Genomic DNA, 16,075 nt, shown 5'->3' on the forward strand with positions numbered 1-16,075 from the left:
AATAAACCCAGAGGGGCTTGTCGAGTGGCCCTCCTAAAGAGAAACATGTAACACAGAGACATACTATTAATGTAGTCCAAGCAAAAACAATAACGCTAACAAGAACACATACTCAATAAGGTGTAAAAGAAAGCAAAACAAGAAAGAGACAAATTAAAGAAGAGGGGAAAAAGGAACATAAGCTCTTATGGCAGAGAAAGATTATGATGGCGCATTGGTTAATTGGCCAAGCAGGTTTGTTTTTTAAACAAGTTGAGGCTGGTGCTGTTTCTAATATGATTGGGTAAATTGTTCCAACAATGAGGTCCTCTGAATCTGATAGAGAATTGAGAAAACGATGTCCTGAAAAATGATTCACTTTTTTAACCTGATAATCTATAATAGCCTACCTAATTAAAATGCAAATAATGTATTACTGTAGCAACCACAAGGCGGTGCTATTGACTAATTAGTAGGCAATGCATATTGAAATGATGGTCATGCAACATAATAAACGAACAGAATGCTTTTCTAATGTCATTTGGTTACTGTTTTTCTCAGCTGCAGTTTCCAGTTTCTTTGATATTCAAAGTAAACTCACTTTTACCAGACGGTCACTAAAACGATGTGTACTAGTAGTGTCCACAGTCTCAGTAGGCTGATAGTAGTCTGCCGCCCCCTGTGTGTTACTATCAGTAGGTTGCGCCAACCGTAGCTGCGCATGCGCAGTGATTGTGCGGGCGCAGCTTCGCCGTGGTTTCGGTGAGCATTCTTAACAACGTCTCGCTCAGTGAACAGGCACTCGACCGTCGGTGAAGGAGTGTTTCCAAAATGACTGGAAAGACATTTTAAGGGAATAAGAGTAGACTGGAAACACAAGGGAAACGAAAAAGAAAGGTAAGCTTTCCCGTTTTTGTTCGTGGACAGTTTCAGTTGCAGAGTGTTTGGGATTCAAAAGCGCTGAAAAGTGACGAGTGAAGTAAACGTTGGCGAGAGAAATGCAAACAGAGCCAGCCGAGCCGACCAACTTCAGTCAATGCAGGGAGCAGGCGATTTACTACGGCTCAGCCTTTAGCCTGAGTACTCACTAAAACCGTCCACACCGTCTCAGAGCTTCACTTCGACCTCCGGTCATTCAACAGGGTGTATAATTAGCTTTAAATACGCCGCTACTCTCAGAAATGCATTAACTACCAATTATTCCACAACCTTCCTGATCATTAATGTTTCAATGCGCATGCTCACAGTGCTTGGTAGTCTTCGGATTTGTAGTTTTTCGTACCTGAGTTAATCGCAGTTGTGAGGGCCAAGAGAAAACGGTAAGACTACAAGTTCCAGACAATGGGAGCTTTGTTTGGGAACAGTGCTAGCCATTTAGTTAGCCTGTACGAGCTTTGAATTTCGAGTAGTTGTGCTGCAAATCGGAAGTTGCCTTGGCAGAAGATTTGTTTAAGAATGAGGTGCATGGGGATTGTTTTGGTTGTCCGGCAACACACACAGGCATAGTTTGTCCTTCTTTTATTTTTTTTTTCAACATCAGTGTTATAATAGTTGGAAATGAAACTTGTTTTCTGTGATAGTTCATGCAACATGTTTTAAATATGTTCCGATAATGACATTTGATCGTGCATCTATGTGGTTGGAGGTGCAGACTCTGTACAGCTGTCATAAGACGTTTTGCACATTGGATTTGCAAGTGCGTAACGTTTGTGTGTGTGTGTGTGTGTGTGTGTGTGTGTGTGTGTGTGTGTGTGTGTGTGTGTGTGTGTGTGTGTGTGTGTGTGTGTGTGTGTGTGTGTGTGTGTGTGTGTGTGTGTGTGTGTGTGTGTGTGTGTGTGTGTGTGTGTGTGTGTGTGTGTGTGTGTGTGTGTGTGTGTGTGTGTGTGTGTGTGTGTGTGTGTGTGTGTGTGTGTGTGTGTGTGTGTGTGTGTGTGTGTGTGTGTGTGTGTGTGTGCTGAATGGGAAGGTGATGATGCCTCGGTGTGTCGTCTTCCTTTCACAGAGATCCCCCGTGTTGCTACTGTATCCCCCAGCCCTCAGGAAATGACACGTCGAGGATCAGGATGATGGATCTGTCGTGCATGAGCTGCAGAGCATGGCAGCACTGCACATATTCTGGGCTTCATTTACGCTCGTTTCCTTTCATCTGGCACTAATGGAATAATTATTGCAGGGAGATCTAGGAATGATGTGTTAATGTCTAGCCCGGGTTATCCTTCTGCTTAACAGTCTGTAGCAGCACAAGTGTTGAGCATGCATGGCAATGGCGAACCTTTGCAGTACAGTGAGGAAATCCTGTGTTTACCTTGATCGGCCAACACAGTTTTGAACTGGGAAGTTAACTGCTGAATAATTCAGGTATGGTTCTCCATATTGTAAATCTAGTTTCTTTGTTGAAATGCTGTGCAGCAGACTGCAAAAGTCAGCAACACAATGCAACCTGTTTAAAGTTCCCTGAGAGAAATTTGAGTCTTGAGATATTTAAAAATGCTTCAAATTAATAACAATTTCACACACACAATCACTTTAAATGCTCCTCTTCTGTCTTCTTTCATAACTCTCTACCTGTCTGTCAAAGCAAAACATTCTTTTGATAAATAGTTGACATGAAACGACTGCAGTACGCTTGTATTTCAGCATGACTTGTTACATGAGTGACTGCAGCAGCATGTCCCTGCCAGCTGTTTATCTTGGATATATTGAAAACAACTGGAGCTTGAGACTTTAAAAAGAAAGCAGTAGATCCTGTTTTGTTGCGCTTACCATATTCATATAAAATGATGATTTTATGGGGTTTTACTACTTACATCTGGGTTTATATGGGCCGCAGAGAGGCATGTGATGTGACACTGCTATTAGGATAGCTAATTTTCACATGTCGGTCAATCAGCCAACAAAAATGGAGCTATTAAAATAACATTGCATCCATGTATGCTTGATATTCCTTGTATTCTCCTTTGAGTGTCTCGTTTCTAAAGTTGTAAGCAACGAAAACGAAACGCACTGTCTCGTCCTTCATTCATTTTTTTCTGTGTTGTTTTTTGTTTCTGTGGCAGGAAGGCCAATTTACAAGCCAATGGCATGTCACTCTCCAGGTTCAACGCCTGAGGCTGCCTCACTTGATTCGAGTCAATGAAAGACATTTAAAAGAAATCACATTCAACAACGTAGCCGATCTATCAATAATGAACTTTCAGTTTTGGTTGAAAAAGTTTTACTCTTAAAAAAAGACATAAAGTAGTACATTTCAAGATCCAGTTTCTCTCGTTCAACTGGACCTTTTCTGTTTCATATTAGAACTAGACTTTTTCTTAAACTCTAAAAATATGCTTCATACCTTAGATTCTTTCCAGATTTAGTTTAGCAAAAACCACACAATTGTGGAAACGTTTGCCTGCTTCAAAACGTCTGTCTAAAAACTTTGATTTGTTTTATCATTGTATCGTATCTTTCTGACTCATTTCACGTTTTTGGACCTGCTTCTCATAGTTGTAAGGCACCTACAGCAGTCATCCTGTTGTTGGCTCCTCTGGGTATCAGATAAGTAGGATTTATGTCTGTGATCTTGAGGACCACCTAAGATTGTGTGCGACTCCTTTTGGTGTTTCATAGCAAACCTCTGCGGGAACAAAAGATCCTGTCCTCAAAGACATACCTGAACATGGGCCACCTGAGTTATTTAGCCTGTAACATCACGTTGAATCACCATGTTTTATCTTGACAGAAGTGACTCATCTGTTGTGTGATTTTTTTTTTCTCCCCCCATGTTCCATCATTCTGTACAAGGATTTTTTTACACACGCACTTATAGTCATCTGTTTGATGAAAAAACACGTCTGTCTGTTGTAATGTTTTTTTAAAAGCGTGAAAGTTATTGTTTTTCCCCAACTGTAACACCTTGTCAGCAGTTGAGCTGTTTGTACATTTAGAAAGAAAAGCCTTTTGACAGGTTTTTTATTTTAAGGTTATAGGAATGAACGATTGTGTGCTCTCAGTGTACAAAAGAACACACTCCAACATCTCAAACAACATATATCACAGATATCAAGTATATCCTGACGGGTAACAGAGAGGGAGAAGAATGCCGCTACCTTATGCCATCTGGTCTATGTCAAGGTGCGCAATGATGTTTGCGTCTGTCTGCATGCGTGTGCGTTTTGAACATGCAGCATGGTCTTCAATTTGAGATTACAGATTCCAGCCATTGTGCTTTGGCCCGTCCGCTTTGTGCCGCTGACATTCATTTCTCATTGAGCTATATTTCTCCCTGTCCTTGTTTATTGCTGCCTCATGCTGTCGGTTATTCTCCTTTTTAAATCAACACTGTGACGCACAGGTTCAACCCATGTCAGCGGTTAATCTGAGAGGGTCACCACGCGTCATCACACCAGGCATCACAGCCTCCTCCTAGCTAGTATTAAATGCAGAACGTTTATGGACTGTAAGGAAAGGGAATTTTGCTGTGTCCTTAAAGTTATTTATTGCCCTCCACCACCTTTGAGATGACCCAACCTTCTTTATCAACCTCGTCAGGGCAAATCAAGAGAGATCAAATATTGTATCATATTATTAATTGAAATGCAATTCAAGTTTTTAGGTATTAATTAGAACCACAGTTCATTGAAAACACAAGCAAAACAGAAAAGAAAATAAGTTGAATGTCTTTGATTTGTATTCTAGTTAAAATAAATGAAGCAGATCTGAAATATGACCACATTGCTGCAAAAACTCCTGAAGATTTTGGATACATAAAATATATTTTGTTTACACTTAAGCCACATTTTATCCACTGAAAAAGAGAGAGAGAGAAGCATGGAAAACAGAACTGTGTGTGGGCGAGAGCCAGCATGGATGCGGAGAGAAACTGAAACATTTTATTTGAAAATTATGTAACATTGTGTAGTTCCATGTGGTTCTGTGGTTTAGAAGCGAACCTGCACCACAGTAGTAGACGAGAGATTCTCTGAACTGAGAAAGATATCTCTGCGTATCTGAAAACAGGAGCACAAGAGGTAGCATATTTGTATTCGGATGTACTGTATACATTGAGGATCTGTGGTAGGGGTTGTTTAAATATATCTTAAAATACAGCAGTAATGAACAAATTGAGGGTGTTTTTTTTTTTACTTTGATTCAAGCGATGAACCTCTGACAACAGCCTCATAAACGGGTCAAATGGGGGTTGAATATGAAATTGGGAGACCTGCGTCATGCACATGTATTAGTCAGAGTGCAGGTGTACATTTCAAGATGAAATAGCATTAGACCACCAACAGTAATGCAGCCCCCTCCTCCTGAACCCGCTCTCTTTGATCTATTTGCCTCCCGTGAGGGTCATATCCATAAGTCAGCCCGCATGGCAGTGTCAAGAGGTCAGAGATTTACAGAAAGAGGAGAGCACTCCATGTTTGCTGAAATGAGTCTCTGCTTTACGGCCTACTGTTCGGCTATAAAACACTTGCTAGGTAGGAAGTTGATGTATCGAGGCTGCCTCTTCTTTATCATCTTCTCACTCCCGCTGAGGTCAAATTCCCTCAGGGTGTTGTTTACCAACCTCCATCTTCATCTCAAGGAAGTGGATGAATCAGAGAATCACAAACCGTGATGCTGCCAGCGTGCAGTTGTCTATCTTCTATGAGGTTTGGATCTATTCAGTTTTAGCTGGTTTCTATATTAAATGCCCAAAGCTACGTCTTTACGCTCCTGATTCCTCTCTGTGCTGCTGGGTATGTTTGACCGGGGTAAATATAGCTCTGTTGGTTTGAGCTCGAGGATAAACACAGATGTTGAGGAGGCCTTTCTTGCCACAGGTCGGCCTGCGTTCTCCCTCTGGTCAGCGCTGGTAACAGAGGCAGAGAGTGAGAGGGAAAGCGGTATGATACAACCACAACACACTTAAACAGGGCTCGATTTAACACTAAGCTTAAGACAGGGTTATAGTAGATGTATACATTCCCTGCAAAACCTTTACACATCTTGATAAAGTGCTGTACATAAAGAGGGATTTATACAATGGCTGTCCATTTAGCAGGTAAAAGCAGAAGTCACTCTCCAGACTTCCAAATGGATTTCCACTTAACAAAATGTCGGTACTTTGCTTGAATACTTGGATGAGTGTTTATAGAAATGAGAGTTTTCACAGAGAATACTTTAAGAAAGCCAGTCCTGACTGTTTGGGTTATTCTCAATCCTCACACTGAAATCAAGGCCGTGAAGAATAGGAAATCACTGCCAAAAAGTGGCTGCAGACCCGCTCAGTCCCTGAGCAGCACTGAATATGCTCATTTCCATAACATTAAGAGCTCTTATCTGTTACCCCCCCCCCCCCCCCCCCTTTTATAATGTTTCTCTCGCTATACAGCTCTTTCAAAAGGGGACTGATGGTGTTAAATGGTGTTTCAGTGCTCTGCTGTAAAGGACTGTTACTGATAGAACAAGAACAAATCATGCATCAGATCTCTGGGGAACTGTCTTTGTTCCAGAGACTTCCAAAGCATTCAGATATTCATTAATATGAATTGTCATGCAGCTGAGAAGGGCAGCAGCCATCGTTCACTCTGTAATGTCTTCATTTCCTTTATGCTTCCTACACCTTGTTTCTTGTGACATGGGAGTTGAGTTTGTCTGCTGCGTTAAAGCAGAGTGTGTTGACACACCTGCTTCAAATCTGTCCTTGACTAAAGCTTTACACACAGGGTGGACAGGTGGTGTGTGTGTTTGTGTGTGTGTGAACAAAGAGCTCTGTTATACACCAACATAGCAGAAACGCTCTGGAAATAGGAAATCCGGTATGAAGAGAAAGAGAAACAGCTGATCCTGTATCCATCTGTTTTTTTTTATGGAGTGAAGAGGAGTAATTAACCTTTTGCACCCAAAGCCCACATGAGCTTGACCATTACAAGCCTAACAAGTTAGAAACAACATTGCTGTAGGCTTAGCTGTGGGAAGATTCAAGATTCAAATTATTGTCACTTCCACAGAACTGTCAGTCGGCATACATGGGAGCGAAATGCTGTTTTCCTCAAATCAGGCAGACTAAAAAAACATAACACAAAAACAAAGAGACAAGATGCATGATAGAGACAGGACGCGAGATGGTTAAAAACGGCACACGACAGCAAGAAAAACACAAACCTGTTAAAAACCAGTTATGTGTAAGATTAGAGTACAAGACTAAATAAAATACTAAGAAAGTGCAGTGTTGTATTAAGTGTAGGACTGCCTGAAGTAGTAGGTGTTTTTTAAGTAAAAATTGCTGAAATTCCTCAGGTTTAAACTTAAGACTTTGGGGTTAAGACTTTTTATCAGACAGTGTGAATCATTCAAGACGTCGCCTTGGACTTTGAGGTATTTCATTGTGCATTTTTCACACACTTTCAACATTTAACTGCCAAAGAAGCATTTATTGAATCACTCCATCAATCAATCACTACATTTGACCTGCAGTGGCTGTGAAACTGAAACTCCTTTAAAACTGTGTCTTCTCAAGAGCCAGTGTTCGTTCAGAAACAACGACAGGGCCTTTAGCAGAGGAGATGTTTTGTAAATATACAATGCTCATTCTAAGGTAAACCAAGCCACTTTTTTTTCAGGTTATAAAACACTAATGGAAAAAACAATGCATTTTATATTCCCCTTTTATCTACAATTCCACTCTTACACACAAGTTCTTCCCATTACAGAAAATTGGTGGAGATGCCCTTGATGTTTTCTTCGTTTTATTTGATTAAAAATGTATTAAGCATGGAAAAGCAAAGAGCTCTCGGATCTTAGAAGCTGGAACAATCAAATATTAGTCATGTGATCTCGGTTTCTGTCTGAAATTGTTACTTGATTTTAAACATCCTGTGAGGATATTTTGGCTTGTGTTGATTTTGGCGACCCCTGTGTGTAAATTGTGTTTTTCTGATTTAAAAAAAAAAAAAGTCTCATCCTGCTTGATTTTAAATGTCTAATGTGCAACTTAAATCTTTGGCCTGGGCACATTGAAAAGGGAACGTTAAGTGATGCATTGTGTTAGTGGCCTTGTTTGACACCTTCCCTGCAGAAGGGGTGGCAGTAAAAAAGAAAATCGTCTTATGGTCTGGTTTGCTTCTGTAGCTCATTTAAAGGTGCAGTATTCATTTCAGTCAGCTAAATGCTCCTTTAAATATACGTTATTAGAAATATTTTGTCAACTGACTATTGAAGTAGCCTAATAGTTTAGAAACTCGATCACTCCAAAGAACATACATTTGCACATAATGTAAAATAACCTGTAGAAATGTGAAAACACAGCTAGCAGAGACATTTAAGAGAAGGTTGAATGTCTCTCCTTTCACGTCATATTTAATTTTTTATTTGTGAATAAAATGACCGGATGTTTGAAATCATTCACCAGGAATGAGGAAGTTTCAAACTCCTTCATTTTTTGGTCAATGGCCTGAATCACCAGATCAACAAAGATTCAGCCCACTACGTTCAAACAATGAGTCAATTCCTCATTGTCTAATATGTGTGCATGATCACACTTTTGTGTCTTTCTAGAGCCATTAAAGCATCTTTGTAGCCCTCACAGACACCTCATGTGAAATTCCATCTGTGTTTTATTTGGAGGCGCTCGCAGACCTCTGTGCGCCTTCTGGCTCTCTCTGCTGCCTGTTGGAGGTCAAGCAGTCGCATAGGAAGTGAGTATGCACTGAGGAGGATGCGAGTGTGTGGTGAGGATGAGTGTTGCTATGAATCAGACAAAAGGCGTCAGGAGGAGAGAAGTGGGCTCATACTACAGAGATCAGTCACGCAGATGGACGGCCAGTCAGCGGCCCATGAGTAAATCCATTCTTTCAAAAGCTCAGGAAAATGTCTACATGATTTAGATGCAGCTGATGTCCTGGACTTGTTTTTGCCCGAGCATCGTTGGGATAATTTAGTATTTACTCATCTTCGTCACTAGAGAAGAACAGCTGCCTCCAACTGCTGTTGGAAAATAAAATAAAACCGTTGGAGATAAGGGCGTAACTCCAAACACCACCAGGAAACATGTAGATTTGCATGTTTCCCCTTTCCTCTGTCACTGAGGATGTTTTTCTTTGAGTGACCTGCTTGTCTTTTGAAAACACCGACAGACAAACACACACTACCTCCTGTGTGTGTGTGTGTGTGTGTGTGTGGTTGAGTCTGAATTTTAAAACAAATGTTTTGGAGACATTTTGGTTATTCCTTTGTCTCTATCCATCTCATTTTTTAATGAAAAACACATCAAAAGTCAGCTTTTCTGTGGTATGTGTGGAGGGAGGCATGCATACATCCATGCAGATATTCTCCCGCCCATTTCCTCCCCACAGCTCAGATCTCTGGCTATGCCTGCTGACTTTGGAGCCATTGTTTTAATGCTAATTGAATATAGCATGTGGCCATTCCATGAATGCCTCTTGGCCCAGTTTTGTATCAAAATCAAAACAGTGATTTTTTTTTTCCCTCCTAGTTTTCAGAATAGATTTAACACCAGGATGGAGGCTATTTTAAAGGCTATTTTCACACAAGCTAATTTGGTCCACTTTTTAAAAATTGCATGGAATGCTAATGTGTTTATACCGGGACGGACTGAGGCAGGGAACATTATACGTGAAGTCTCTTTATGAGTGGGGCATTAGGGATTTCGTTGAGACATACAGTATGCAGCTGTTATCTTCGGGGGCCTTTTGAATAATCTTGCTGAGTACGTAATCCACTGTGTGAGTGTGTGTGTGTGTTTTTGAGTTTGTGTCTGTGTGTAGCTATGGCTATGTAAGTAAACCTTTAAACATGTTTTAGTGTTTAGTGTTTCCTGTTCAGTGTTTAGTTATTTAAAGGTCATAGGCTGTCTTTGGGGGTGTTTGAACAATACAACTTAAGGGATGGGGGTGTGTTGCTTCAAATAAGGTTATAATTGATTACCAGTGTTTCCCCTACCATTATATTGGGCCCCCCTGAAGGTCAAGTAAAAAAAGATTTATTTTTGGGCTTTTTGTGCCTTTATTTTAGGGATATGATAGTGGATAGAGTCGGAAATCAGGGAAAGAAGTCATTTAAGGATACCTTTCCGATAGAAAAGGACAGCTGTCATTAAAAGTAACGCAAGAACACCAAGATTCCTTCAAGTGTTTGTGTCGCCGTGTCGGCATGTTGGCTTGTCCCCACCCCCTCAACGCTGTAAACCTAGGGGAAACACTGGATTACTATTATCAAATTAATCTCAAACCAAGCCTGTGTCTATAGCACCCTCTTAACTCTTAACATACTTTGTACATTTGTACAAGGATGATGTCTATGAAGTGATGAGAGGGAAACTATAGTGTGGCTCCTGCTGCTCCGTTTGCTTCCAAATAAAGTTTCTGCTCATCCAGCACAACACACACACAGTTATCTGTTTTTGCTGAGTCTCAGTAAAGATGTTCCCTGGGCTCCTGCATGCATGAGAGACCTTGCATGCCTTCCAGTGCTGTTCATTTAAGTGCTTGATTAAATTTGTAGTATTGTAATTAACTCTGCTGATGACATCCTTTGAAACACTTCATAATGAGAGTCTCTTTGGCTGTTTGGACTCTTCAGTTTGAAGTATTTCTTCTCTGCACACATGGCTGCTGTCGAGTTTCTTTCAGCTCATGCACTACACTGCTGTGACACTTGTTTATGGGCTTTTCATTCAGTCAGAAACGTCAGTCATTAATGTAATTACTTGTTGTAGCCTTGGACCGTGATACAAACTTCTGTCCTTCCTGCAGCGTCTCTGCATGTGTGTGTGTGTGTGTGTGAGAGTGAGTGCAGCAGTGACAGCCTTGTTAACTGTCCCACAGGAGTAGCTCAGTGGAGGAGAGAAGGAAGTGACAGAAGTCTGGGTGTTTCTCCACACAACAGTAGAGCCTGTTATCATCGTGGGAGAGGAGGAGACGGATGAGCTGATAACTCAGAGGGGAGAGAAACGGTTCGACAGGGGAGGAGGGATGGGAGGACAGAAAGAGGGGGAGGCTAAAAGGGAGGCCTGTTGGGAGAAGAAAGCCAGCCCATGTGTAACCTTCTCCTCTTTCCCCTCCTTGTTTTGGCCTCCCTTTTCTTTCTGTCTTTTCCCCACTACCTCTACAGCCGAGCGGAGATTAGATAACTCTCTGGTTCAGTGTGTCAGGTAAGGTTGTACCTGATGATAATCAAACAACAAAGGGAAAACAAAACATAGTAGAAGGGATAATGGATGTGAGTCAACCCCCCCTAGAGAAAGGGAGTGAGGGTGGACTGTGTATGAATCTTTGCAGAAAACATGATTGTGTGGTTGTCTCTAGGGAGTTTTTATATCCCGAGCAAATCGCCTATGGTGGTGATGAGTTGGATTAAGAGATGCAGAGAAAAAAAAGTTTGAATGAGAAGTCAATGGCCAGTTTTTTTTGCTTACATGTGTCTGCTGAAGGTCACTGCTATCACTGCACCCCGGTTGACCCACTTTGTGGCCTAAAGGCGCTCAAACACTTGCAACACCTCTCTCTCCCCTTCACCTCTGATATGCACTCAAGCAACCTCTCTCTCTCTCCTGCTCTCAGCCCAAACACCTCAGCATACACACGGCTGAGTCCATTAAGCACATTTCTACCAAGTAGGATGTAGCTACTACACACACACTCGCATGCGCGGTTGTGGACATGAGCTGTGTTTTTCCAGTGGTTCCCACATCTAAATTTGACAGAAATGTTGACAGCTCGGTTGGGAGCCTCTGGCTGTGAAGTTTCTTTCCACTCCTTCACAATTTATGAAGCAGAAGGTCAACATTTTTGAGAAATGCACCCTTTTGCTGTCTTCCTGAGACTTGCATGAGAAGTTTGATACCATTCTCATGACAGGCACCTAGCAAAGCAAAGCGTACTGTATCTGGGACAAAATTCTTCAATTCAGATATCATGATGTTTAATTATATAATTCACTTGCGATGTATTGAGGTATGCCATGGCATAGCATGACTTCCTTTTTCTGTGAAGTTTTTTGTTTACAGTCTGACTGCCTATGGACAATATTACTCTGACTACAAACAGAAGCTAGAACACTTCTGATACCAAAATGTGATTCCGATACAGATCCACATTTTTATACGGAATCTATAGAGATTAAATCTTTGGAGTTAAGAGAGGACATTTGCTTTCCTCATTTAAAAACGCACATTGCCTTTAAACTCGTGCTTTGTCCTCTCTCCAACTCTACATCCATTTCTATACTTTTTTTCTCCTAAACTTTTTTGCCATTAGTCAAATGTTTGCACTCAACACCACAGTTGTCTGTGCCTGGAAAACAACTAGGCCAGTGTTTGCTTTTGTGAGCACATGTGCAGCTCAGTGTGGGTGCACATGCATGCATGGCTGTAGAACCACACCCTGGACTCACGCCACGCTTTTAACCAAACACAGAAAGAAAGAGAGGCGACTTCTGGAGGGATTTAGCTTGTTGTGACAGCGCTCTGTACTAGTTTAGGCCCAGACCGGGATGTCTGTGGATCGCAGGAGGAACAATGAGTAGAGTGACAGCAGTGCAGGCCTTCGAGCAATCCTTGATCCAAGTTTGAGGAACAAAGTGATGATGATGATACGCTGCTGCTGCAGTCCCTCTGTTGGAGTTTCATTTGAGGCTGCTTGAAGCAACACACCTTCCACTCGGCTGTTTTTACTGAGCAAATTCCACTTCCGAGATGCTGCTGTCGGTCCACATAACTGGGATATTTCTGAGGGGCTGAGATCTCTATCAGCGCGTAAAACTCCCCCTCATCCTTCAGTGTGATTGATGCTGAGGCCTAAAACAAAAGGTGAACATAAATTATCACCTACACTTCAGCTTCATAACCACATACCGGTTAGAAGGGAAGCATGTTTTAAAATAAGTCGAGGCTAACGTTGGAAGTAGATCCTGTATCTCCATTGCACTTTTCATTATGGTGAGTTCATACAGTGAAGGAAACACACACACACACACAGACACACAAACACATGGAGGTTGAAAGGAGCCACACCTTTCCCCTTTAATCCTCTTTCAGTGGAGACAAACCCGTCTTTATAATATCTCCTGAATAGACTGTGTTCACCTGTGCACACCACCTGCCTCTTATTCTGCAGACATTTGTGTGTAGGTGTGTGTGTGTGTGTGTTGGCGTCTGAAGCAGTTACTTCAAAAAGCAGGCAGATTAAGGATCATTTTTGCAGAGTTCCACCGTAAATATGACCAAAAGAAACAGTCAAATATAACAGTCAAATAAGAACAAACGGTTATTGGAAACGTCCTTATGACGGTGACAATGCACTACAATACACAGAACCATAAAACTAAATAAATCAACAAAGCATATTCAATTTAAGAAAAGTGATGGATAGAGAAGGATTTTAACTAGAAGTAGTTTGTATCGGATATATGGTTGTCCACTTTCTTCACATTTCAGGTCATATTCACACTGGACAACTTGCAGTTCTCATCGATGATGATGGATTAATCCTCTGTTAAATGAGTATAGTAGGGTAGCGACAGAGATGTCTTTTAATCTGTTAACCGATAATTATCGCTATTACATTTTTTTTAGTTCCCTTTCACCAACTCAAGTCAGCTGACCTCACTTGGTCCTGACTCTCAGAAGAAACAAGTCTTCAGACCCTGTTATCGCTTTTTTACAGCCGACACATATGTCTCATGTGTAATGTAATGTAATGCTGGCCATGGAGGGGTGAAAGAGAACGTCCTGTTTCTACTCACTCACTCATTGGTTAAATTAGCCTAGGAACAGTGAATGCAAGGTCCTGATTAGTCAAATAAGGAGTCAATCAAATTGCCAGAGGTCATGAATTAGTGCAGAGGAAATGGCCAAACAGTTGCGGAATTTTTGAATCAATCTGTGCTGTGGATCTTTATGGATGTAATGTGATAAGATTATATCTTTCTGGATTTGGATCACGAGGACCGTTGCCGATGCAGCAGGATAATTTTTGTTGGAATATTATGACTGCAGGAGTAACCTACAGTAGACTGTCAGACGGTAAGAGTACCTGAAAATCTACAGTACATTGTTACCTTTGGGATTTACCTCTGGTGTTATTTGCTCTGTTTTAATTCCCTGGCTATTGGCCTTCATTCTTTGTCTCTCCCTCTTTTCTCACAGCGTCAGTTTGTATAGTACTCTTTGCAGCTCTGCGTTTCAGATTGGTCTCAATAGACCTTCTGTACTGTGTTTGCTCTCACTAGTCAAAGTCCCGCAGGCAAACAGTGCCTGGTCTCTCTGGGGCCTGGGACTGTGTTTGAGAGGAGCCAGGCCCGCCAAGATTCAGTACTACTGTTTCACCATAGCCTCATGTTACGACAGGCTAATGACACTCTGTGAGAAGTAGGAGTGCATGTGTGTGTGTAAGTGCCTGCAAGTGGGCGGTAAGGGATTCTTTTTTTGTTGTTGTAATGTTACACACAGGGTGCAAACAAATCAATCAAAAAAGAGCCACATAGATGTAAAGTTAACTCTCTCATCAAAACAAAAAGTTTAGGAGTGGATCACACATTACGGTAGGTGTGAAAGGAAGAGCAGCAGACCCTTGTAAAACAAAGACACCTCACCCCCAGGGCAAGGAAGGCGCAGCAGTTGCCCTCCCTATATCTGATGCTAGTTTGTGTCCATGTGAAATCCACGTTGGTGCAAGTCTTTATCGCTGTAAGCCGACTCCTTCTACCTCAGATCTTCAAGTATTCTGTGGGACTTGAAAAGTCTCCCCTCGGCTGGAGTTGGCAGACAGAGCAAGGTGGAGGAGGGGGAGTCCAGAGCGATTATGAGACTTGGGGTGAGCTTTAACCCACTTAGCACACCATCTCAGGGTCTCCTGCCAAAATGGTGAGCTAAGTGCTTTTAATCCCCCTCCCTGTGTGAGCTGATAGTTTGTTGCTTGCGGCCGTTGTTTGTCTTGCTGCTTAGGAATATTATCTGCGACAATTTTTTATTATCTGCACCAGCATGATGTTTTTATTTGTTTCACAAGTGGATACATATGTGTGCAAAGCTGTCCATTTTGCAGTATGTTGTGAGTGTTGTCAGGCAATTTCCTGGCCATAAACACGCCAGTGAAAAAGCCTTGCTTTGGTCTGAAGTGAGCCCCCCTGTTGGCCCTTGCAGCCCTCACAGCCAGCCAGCCTGGCATGTTTATTTACCCCCCTCTAGACTGGTTTGTGCTGGGCTGGCCTCTGCCCCCAGGGGTCTGACCACAGTCCAGTTTAGAGTCCATCCTCTCCCTGCCTACTTCCAGCATCACATGCCTGCCTCCCCAAAACTATGCTGGGCTCCCTCTCTTATTAAAACAGGCTCATAACGCCACGTTCCTCGCATTCTTTATGTGCAGCATTCTCTCCCCTTTGTTCACATGCATGGGTGGGTTGCACAGAGAAATGTAGACCACCATTAAGGCAGCCAAAAGTGTACAAAGCTGTTTGTGTTTTATCTGTATATTTGTAAACATATAGCGTTCACAACATAGCAGTTTTCCACACAAAAGTTGAAGAAGTTTCCTCTTTATGTGGAAGTGCAAAGTGAAGAAGAAGAAGAAGAAGAAGAGGAGGAGGAATAAGTGAAGGCTGATTCAGTAGTGTGGTAGTGCGTTGTTGGAGCAGCAGCAGCCCTGTCACTGTAGGTTTTCGTCTAGACTCCAAACCCCCCTCCTTCTAGCAGAACAGTCATGGCTGAATTGGGGTCAGCCACGCTTCTTCAGTTAGTTCCCAGTTCTTATTTTATCCCTCTTTCCCCAAAACAAACTCTCCTGTCAGTGTCTGTTCGCATAACTGTCATCTGAACTCCTCCTTTAAATCACTGTCTCACTTCTTTCCACCTCTGTTGGTTTTTTCTCCTCATATCGTCTCCTCTGAGTTACTTCACTACCCGTCTGAAGAGGAGGACATGGTGAGATTTATAATTAACAAAGGATGATTTTAGCACTGAAAGGGAAGAGCTGTCTGAGGAGTTTGTGTGTGGAGCAGAGCACAGGGTGGAGATGGTGAACAAATTGGGCTTTTTACATGCAGAATATCAAATAGATACTATAAGGAAGGAAAAGAAGCTCAGCTGATGAGACACAATGATGGATGTTGT

General features: G+C 42.0%; 1 protein-coding gene across 2 annotated transcripts in view; it reads left to right on the forward strand.

The window, feature by feature from the left end:
- Positions 1-725: 725 nt before the first annotated feature.
- sipa1l3 (signal-induced proliferation-associated 1 like 3) overlaps positions 726-16,075 on the forward strand; it is a 65,470-nt gene continuing 50,120 nt past the window's right edge. For both annotated transcript variants that reach the window (XM_061046854.1, XM_061046855.1), the window contains exon 1: positions 726-876. The gene's annotated coding sequence lies outside the window, so the exon portion shown is untranslated. The remainder of the gene's footprint in view (positions 877-16,075) is intronic.

Source organism: Labrus mixtus, chromosome 9, assembly GCF_963584025.1.
Source record: "Labrus mixtus chromosome 9, fLabMix1.1, whole genome shotgun sequence".
Taxonomy (NCBI): Eukaryota; Metazoa; Chordata; class Actinopteri; order Labriformes; family Labridae; genus Labrus; species Labrus mixtus.